Source organism: Bos indicus, chromosome 18 (genome assembly GCF_029378745.1).
Source record: "Bos indicus isolate NIAB-ARS_2022 breed Sahiwal x Tharparkar chromosome 18, NIAB-ARS_B.indTharparkar_mat_pri_1.0, whole genome shotgun sequence".
Lineage (NCBI taxonomy): Eukaryota > Metazoa > Chordata > Mammalia > Artiodactyla > Bovidae > Bos > Bos indicus.
The window spans coordinates 64,192,613-64,201,950 of NC_091777.1; positions in this window are offsets into that span (position 1 = coordinate 64,192,613).

The window sequence follows — 9,338 nt, forward strand, 5'->3', positions numbered from 1 at the left end:
ATATAAATCACATGAGAACTTTGTATATCAGAAGGAATGCAGAAAAAAAGCATGGTTTCAATAAGGGTCAGGACTGCTGACCCCGTGTGACTTTGTATTTTCCATTTATCTCTATGTATAACTGAAAGTATAAAAGTGGACCTGGAAAAATAAAGAAACGGATCAGTTCCTGGAAAGACTGGTCTCCCCATGTTGTTCTTTCTCTCACTTTCTGGCTGAATTCCCATCTGGAGCGTGGAGGCATGTCAAGCCTACTAATTTTGCCTGGGCTTCTAAGATCTGACCGGGGAGGCCTTCTCCTTCGAGAAAATGGGAGGACGCCTGCGGCCTACGTAGGTGATGCAAATTCCTTGTCTTGGAATTTTATTGGCTTTCCACGTAAAGCAAGTTATTCAGCCTCTTTTGTCCAGTGAATTTTCCTACTGAGCTACCCTTATTTAACCACTTTTTATATCTTTAATTAACACTTAATTGATCTATTGTTTCCTGGTCGCCGACAACATCCCCACTTTGAGTTCCCTGGATCCACCGGGGCTGGACCCCGGCAGTTAGTTTTTGGTTATTATTTGGCTGTGCAACATGTGGGATCTTAGTTCCCAGACCAGGGATTGAACCTGTAACTGTGCAGTGGAAGCTTGAAGTCTTAACCAATGGACTGCCAGGGAAGTCTCCATCAGAAGAACTTTGATGGTCAAGTCTCTTAGCATCTTTCAAGTATGCAATGAATATAATTTACTATATTCACCATGAGGTACACTACACCCCCTTGACTAGTTTATTTTATAACTAGAAGTTGATACTTTTTGATATTTCCACTCAATACCCTGGAGTAGGAAAAGGCAACCCACTCCATTATCCTTGCCTAAAAAATCCCATGGACTGTAGCCTACCAGGCTCCTCTGTCCATGACAGTGCAAAGAGTCAGACACAAATGAGCAGCTGAGCACTCAATACCACATTTCTACATAAACTCCATTGAATTGAGAAGGTTCACTGGATGCCAGTGATGCCTTAGGAGAGCTGAAAATCCATGCATGAAATTATCTGCTCAAAAAACCTACCAACCATTATTGAGGAAATTATTTCCGTCTTGACCAATGCAGCCATCTGAAAGAAACCTCCTTTCTCAGGAACATTTCAAGAGTTTCCACAAACTTTCTCTCCATGTGTTGTGGCTGATACCTGGCACAGTGGCACACAAGCCAATATAGGTCGCCGTAAATATCAGTCTTGCGTGGGTGGAGATTGGACTTCTGAGATGAAGATAACACACATGAAAATAGAGAATGTGTTCTTCTATATTACCTATAACTTTATTTTGCTGTTAATTCTCCAGTATGCTGTAGTGTTACCCAGAAAATCCATGTTGTTCAATGGCTTGCTTCTCCTTTAAACCTGGATTGTTTACATGGTGGACCCTCAATAAACTTAATTGATTGGATGAAACATGTAATCTGAAGGGCAGACCAGAAGTTGCTTTTTTTAAAAAATCTGTTCCTTGAATATATAGTTTTCTTGATTGCATTTTGCGACCTGAGGTTTGTTTCTATTTGTGCAATCTATTTTTTCTGTTTGTTTGTTTTGTTTTGTTTTTTTGCCCTCTTATGGGAGTGTAATTATTTAAGTCCCATTTTTAAAATTTAAGGTATAGCTATTTTTCAGTGATGTTTCAGCCATCATGTATGGATTCCCAAGTAGTGTATCTGTTTCAAACCCACCTGCCAATGCAAGAGATGTAAGAGACGCAGGTTTAATCGCTGGGTGGGGAAGATCTCTTGGAGGAGGGCACAACAGCCCACTCCAGTATTCTTGCCTGGAGAATCCCATGGTGGGCTGCAGTTCAGTAGGTCACAAAGAGTTGGACATGACTGAAGCAACTTAGCATGCAGGCATACGTAATTATTGACAATTAATGCTATGAGTTTTCTGTCATGAACTGGTTGTGTCTTATACCAAAAAAGCAATGAAGAGGTATAGTTTATGCATGTATCAATATGATTACGTTTTCCAATGGTCATAGTTCTTTTTTATAAAGTTTTTTCCTCTTTGGTGTTACTTACCTTGTGAAAGAATTTCCTTTAACTTTTATGGAATTTGTTTTAATATGAGTGGAATATTTCAATGTTTATCTAAAACTACCATTATTTTACTTACTGTTTTTCCTATTAAAGTATATGAAAAGGTGACCAATAATAAAAGTATACTTCAGTTCAGTTCAGTTGCTCAGTCGTGCCCAACTCTTTGTGACCCCATGAATCGCAGCACGCCAGGCTTCCCTGTCCATCGCCAACTCCTAGAGTTCACTCAGACTCATGTACATCGAGTCAGTGATGCCATCCAGCCATCTCATCCTCTGTCCTCCACTTCTCCTCCTGCCCCCAATCCCTCCCAGCATCAGAGTCTTTTCCAATGAGTCAACTCTTTGCATGAGGTGGCCAAAGTATTGGAGTTTCAACTTTAGCATCATTCCTTCCAAAGAACACCCAGGGCTGATCTCCTTCAGAATGAACTGGTTGGATCTCCTTGCAGTCCAAGGGACTCTCAAGAGTCTTCTCGAACACCACAGTTCAAAAGCATCAATTTTTTGGTGTTCAGCTTTCTTCACAGTCCAACTCTCACATCCATATTTGACCACTGGAAAAACCATAGCCTTGACTAGATGGACCTCCTTAGCGATAGATAATCTCCTTTTAAATACTAATAAGTTAAATGCCTCTGACCTATTTTTATTTTTAATATAATTGATTAGAAGCAATTTCAAATCAACTTCATTTTTCACACTGCTATATATAAGGAGATTATTTAGCTTATATGCAGAGTACATCATGAGAAACGCTGGGCTTGAAGAAGCACAAGCTGGAATCAAGATTGCCGGGAGAAATATCAATAACCTCAGATATGCAGATGACACCACCCTTATGGCAGAAAGTGAAGAGGAACTAAAAAGCCTCTTGATGAAAGTGAAAGAGGAGAGTGAAAAAGTTGGCTTAAAGCTCAACATTCAGAAAACGAGGATCGTGGCATCTGGTCCCATCACTTCATGGCAAATAGATGGGGAAACAGGGGAAACAGGGTCAGACTTCATTTTTGGGGACTCCAAAATCACTGCAGATGGTGACTGCAGCCACGAAATTAAAAGACACTTACTCCTTGGAAGGAAAGTTATGTCCAACCTAGATAGCCTATTCAAAAGCAGAGAAATCACTTTGCCAAAAAAGGTCCATCTAGTCAAGGCTATGGTTTTTCCTGTGGTCATATATGGATGTGAGAGTTGTACTGTAAAGAAGGCTGAGCACCGAAGAATTGATGCTTTTGAACTTTGGTGTTGGAGAAGACTCTTGAAAGTCCCTTGGACTGCAAAGAGATCCAACCAGTCCATTCTGAAGGAGATCAGCCCTGGGATTTCTTTGGAAGGAATGATGCTAAAGCTGAAACTCCAGTACTTTGGCCACCTCATGTGAAGAGTTGACTCATTGGAAAGACTCTGATGCTGGGAGGGATTGAGGGCAGGAGGAGAAGGGGACGACAGAGGATGAGATGGCTGGATGGCATCACTGACTCGATGGACGTGAGTCTGAGTGAAGTCCAGGAGTTGGTGATGGACAGAGAGCCCTGGCATGCTGCGATTCATGGGGTCGCAAATAGTCAGACACGACTGAGTGACTGAACTGAACTGAACTGATCTAATAAGGATCTACTGTATAAATAGCACAGAGGTGGTGGTCGCCCTCTCCACCCGGTACAGTAAGATAGGGATTCCTGTGAGTCAGTTGAACTGAGGTGGATGAACCTAGAGCCTGTTGTACAGAGTGAAGTAAGTCAGAAAGAGAGAAAGAAACATCGCATATTAATACATATACAGGAATTTTGAAACATGGTAGAGATGAGCCTGTTTCAGGGCAGGAATAGAGTGGCAGACATAGAGCACAGACTTGTGGGCAAGTAGGGGAAGGGGAAGGTGGGCGGACTGAGACAGCGGCACTGACATCTGTGCAGGCCCACGTATCAGATGGCAGTGGAAAGCTGCTGTGCGGCGCAGGGAGCTCAGCTCGGTGCTCTGCGATGACCCAGAGCAGGGGGGTGGGGAGGGGGAGGAGGGAAGGAGGCTCACCAGGGACTGGACACACATACCTATGTCTGACTCACACTGCTGTACAGCAGAAACCAACACAGCACAATAAACCACTTATCCTCTAATGGCCAAGGAAGCAACCTAGATGTCCATCAGCAGACGAATGGATCAGAAAGCTGTGGTACATGTACACAATGGAATATTCTGTTCAGTTCAGTTCACTTCAGTTCAGTCACTCAGTCGTGTCTGACTCTTTGCGACCCCATGAATTGCAGTACGCCAGGTCTCCCTGTCCATTACCAACTCCCGGAGTTTACACAAACTCATGTCCATCGAGTCGGTGATGCCATCCAGCCATCTCATCCTCTGTCATCCCCTTCTCCTCCTGCCCCCGATCCCTCCCAGCATCAGGGTCTTTTCCAATGAGTCAACTCTTCACATGAGGTAGCCAAAGTATTGGAGTTTCAGTTTCAGCATCAGTCCTTCCAATGAACACCCAGGAGTGATCTCCATTAGGATGGACTGGTTGGATCTCCTTGCAATCCAAGGGACTCTCAGGAGTCTTCTCCAACACCACAGTTCAAAAGCATCAATTCTTCAGCGCTCAGCTTTCTTCACAGACCAACTCTCACATCCTTACATGACCACTGGAGAAACCATTGCCTTGACTAGATGGACCTCTCTTGGCAAAGTAATATCTCTGCTTCTGAATATGCTATCTAGGTTGGTCATAACTTTCCTTCCAAGGAGTAGGCGTCTTTTAATTTCATGGCTGCAATCACCATCTGCAGTGATTTTGGAGCCCAAAAAATAAAGTCTGACCGTGTTTCCCGTTTCCCCATCTATTTGCCATGAAGTGATGGGACCAGATGCCACGATCCTCGTTTTCTGAATGTTGAGCTTTAAGCCAACTTTTTCACTCTCCTCTTTCACTTTCATCAAGAGGCTTTTTAGTTCCTCTTGACTTTCTGCCATAAGGGTGGTGTCATCTGCATATCTGAGGTTATTGATATTTCTCCCGGCAATCTTGATTCCAGCTTGTGCTTCTTCAAGCCCAGCGTTTCTCATGATGTACTCTGCACATAAGTTAAATAAGCAGGGTGAAAATACATACAGCCTTAACGTACTCCTTTTCCTATTTGGAATCCGTCTGTTGTCCCATGTCCAGTTCTAACTGTTGCTTCCTGACCTGCATAGAGGTTTCTCAAGAGGCAGGTCAGGTGGTCTGGTATTCCCATCTCTTTCAGAATTTTCCACAGTTTATTGTTACTCAGCTATTAAAAATGCATTTGAATCCATTCTAATAAGGTGGATGAACCTGGAGCCTGTTATACAGAGTGAAATAAGTCAGAAAGAAAAACACCAATACAGTATATTAACACATATATATGGAATTTAGAAAGATGGTAACAATGACCCTATATGCGAGACAGCAAAAGAGACACAGATGTAAAGCACAGACTTTTGGACTCTGTGGAAGAATGCGAGGGTGGGATGATTTGAGAGAACAGCAATGAAACATGTATATTACTATATGTGAAACAGATCGCCAGTCCAGGTTCGATGCATGAGACAGGGTGCTTGGGGCTGTGCACTGGGATGGTCCTGAGGATGGGATAGGGAGGGAGGAGGGATGGGGGTTCAGGATGGGGGACATTTGTACACCCATGGCTGATTCATGTCAATATATAGCAAAACCACTACAATATTGTAAAGTAGTTAGCCTCCAATTAAAATAAATACATTAATTTAAAAAAATAGATGGGGGTTCAAGGGGAAGGTCAGGCTAGGACATCTGGTCCACAGGAAGATGTGCACCACCGCTGCCTTCACACACATCAGCTTGCAACATACGGGTGCTCTGGCTGAGCTGGTGGAAGCTGTCAGGATCAATTACAGTGACACATACTGCATCACTGGGGAGGCCGTGTCCTGGGTCCAAAATCAGTGGCTCCCACTGCCAGGCTGGAGAAGGCGAGGGTCACAAACAGGTCACCAAACTGGGCTGAATGTGCACTATTGAATTTTCCATACATGGGAGTGATAAATACTTCTTTTGCCACCCCCCTCCCACCAAGAAATATTTTTTTGGCTGCATGACATATGGAATCTTAGTTCTCCCACCGGGGATGGAAATTCGGCCTCCTGCACTGGAAGCTCAGAGTCCTAACACTGGACTGCCAGGGAAGTCCCTCAGAACTTTGTAAATAAAGTCATAGGCACACTAGACCTGGGATCCAACGGTGATGGTCATTATTGTGGAGACATGAAAATGCATTGCGTGTTATGCGGCAGCCTGGATGGAAGGGGAGTTGAGGGACAAGAGATGCATGCAGTAGGTGTGCCTGAGTCCCTGTGCTGTCCACCTGAAAGTGTCACAGCACTGTTAACTGGCTATACTTCAATACAAAATAAACAGTTTAAAAAACATCTGAAACAAACAAAAAATGAAGGATATGGCCTTTCTTTCCACATTGATAAAAATTTCCTAAAACTGAGTGCAGCAGAGACAAAAACAGGCTTCCCTGGTGGCTCAATGGTAAGATTCCGCCTGCAGTGCAGGAGATGTGGGTTCAATCCCTGGGTTGGGAAGAATTCCTGGAAGAGGAAATGGCAACCCACTCCAGTATTCTCGCCTGGGAAGTCCCATGGACGGAGGAGCCTGGCGGGCTAGAGTCCATGGAGTCTCAAAGAGTCGAACACGCCTTAGCCACTAAAGAGGAACAACAGAGACCACAGCTCTGAATAAACTTAGATCATTGAATGGCATACTTTAAATGGATAAGGTATATGGGATGTGAATCAAATCTCAAAGAACTGTTGCCAAAATAAAATGTATTAAACCTGACAAAAGAGCAAATATATATAATGCTTTGAGGAATAACCCCAATTACAAGTATAGTTTTAAAAATTTATTGATGCACCTTAAAGTGTCCCTATAATACCCAATGACAACTTTGATTTTGAATTCCCTTTTCCCACATGAATACAGAAAAGTTTTCTGCCAGCTATTTGGCTTCCCATCCGGTCTTTTCACTGATTGCCAAAAGGTGTCCTTAATCACCCAAGAAGGAAGGGGATTTACACTGGGGATAACATTGGCTCCTCACTGGAAACGCCCCAGACTCCCTGTGCAGTCAGTGCCACCCACACAGCAGGTGACATGATAATGGAATCTCTGTGGAGAGACCAAGGCTACAAACACCGTCCCTATAACCGTGACCTCAGGTGCTCCACGCTCATCCTGAGTGACACGTCCCTGCATAGCGCTCTGAAGCAAAGGCCAGCCAGGTGAGTGCTTCCTTCTGTTCAATCTCAGGGCAAAGACTGGGAGAGATGTTGCCTCCAGCAGGAGAGGGACTTAAGACTTAATTCACACTGGGCAGGACAGGGGCAACACGGCCTCACTTGAGCATTCCTTCCATGCTCTGCTGGGTGGAGGGTGGCTGTGAGCCCGGGAGTGTCTCAGGCCGGGAGCACAGCCGAGTGGTCCACTGCAGATCCCTGTGCCCTGGAGTCTCTAAAGATGAGAGGAGGGATGGGGTCTCTGGAATGTGTGCCAAGTCTTGGATGATCCAGTCACTGAGCTCCTCCCTGTTGGTAACAAAGACTCTGCTCATTGTAGCAGACCTCACAGATCTATGCTTGCAGGGGAAGGAGTCCCCTGCCCCCTTTCTCAGATCATCTCCACCCAGGACCTTATTCCAGGCTCCTTTAGTCCCGTTACCCACAGCTCATGACTATGCCTCTAAACAGCTCACTCTCAGCTCTCCCTCAGCACTGGGCTACACACCAGCTCTAACTTCAGGGCTCACCTCTGATGAGTTACACACTCCTCTGTCAACACAACAGAATTAACTCCTGTTGCTTCCACTGTATTGTAAGCATTTTTCTTCACAGAAGTAAAAAAAGGAAAGAAAACCAAGACAGTACAAGGAAACCAGTGTAGCAAGAAGTGCTCAGGAGCAAAAGAGAGACACAACTGCCTTTAAAATATGTTTTGTGAAAGCAGAGCTGTGTCATCAGAAAAGGGGCTGGAAAATAGGGCTTCAGGGTTCTCTGCTTTTTTTCTAAGAAAGATTGCTTCCAGCTGGTCCTGTTACATAGAGAGAGTGACCTTCCCAGTCGAGTCCCCACGCACCTGTGGGTGCAGAGGCTCCTGAGGTGACTCTGAGCTAGTGCAGCCAGGAGGCTGAGCCTGGATTTAATTCACTGGGGTGGCAGGAAGAGGGGCTCCAGGAAGAGGGGCGACTAGGAGCTGGGAGGTGAGGCCAGGACGCTTTTCCTGCTTTGAGGGGAAGGAATGCAGCCACTCTGGTGGGAAAAGGAGCGAGGGCGGCCGTGGGGTTAGAAACACCTTAGGTGCCTGAAGTCACTGATTCCTCCTCACGTTGCTGCTGGTGCTCAGTGACAAGGCGAATGTTCATCTTTCCATACACCAGCTCGTGGTTTCCTTGGTCTTTTCTATTGTTTTTCTCTTTAATCTTTTTTAAATAATGTATTTATTTTAATTGGAGGCTAATTACTTTACAATATTGTGGTGGTTTTTGCCATACATTGACATGAATCAGCCAGGGGTGTATTATTTTTCTGGCCCTTATTTCTTTTATTTCCACTCTGTTCTTTCTTATTTCCTTGTAGTTGCTAACTTTTGCCTTAGTTTGGGTTTTGTCTTGTTTGTTTCCTTGTGGTAAAAAGTTAGCTTGATTATTAGAATCTCCTTTTCCTTAATCTAGGCATTTGTTGTGAACACACCTCTCTTAGAGAAGCTTGTGCTGAATCCCAGAAATTTGTTTGTGTGGTTCCATTCATGGTTGTCCAAAAATGTCTTTGGGTTTTTCTTTGACCACAGTTTGCTCTGGAGTGGTTGTTCATCTCCACCTATCTGTGAATGTTCCAGCTCTCCTGCTGTTATTGGCGACTTGTTTCATATCACTGTGTTTGGAAAAGATGCTTTATGTGATTTCAGTCTTAAATCTGTTACAGACTTGTTTGGGGGACTTCCCTTCTGGTCCACTAGTTAAGACTTCACCTTCCAATGCAGGGGATGCGGGTTTGACCCCCGGTCGAGGAGTTACGATCCCACATGCCTCTCAGCCAAAAAAAAAAAAAAAAAAAAAAACATAAAAAAAGAAGCAATATTATAAGAGATTCAATAAAGGCTTTTAAAAAAAAGACCGTTTGGGTCTGAACACGTGCTCTGATCTGGTGAATGTTCTGTGCTCTTGAGAAGAATGTGTATTTTGCTGCTGATGGGTAGATGGAT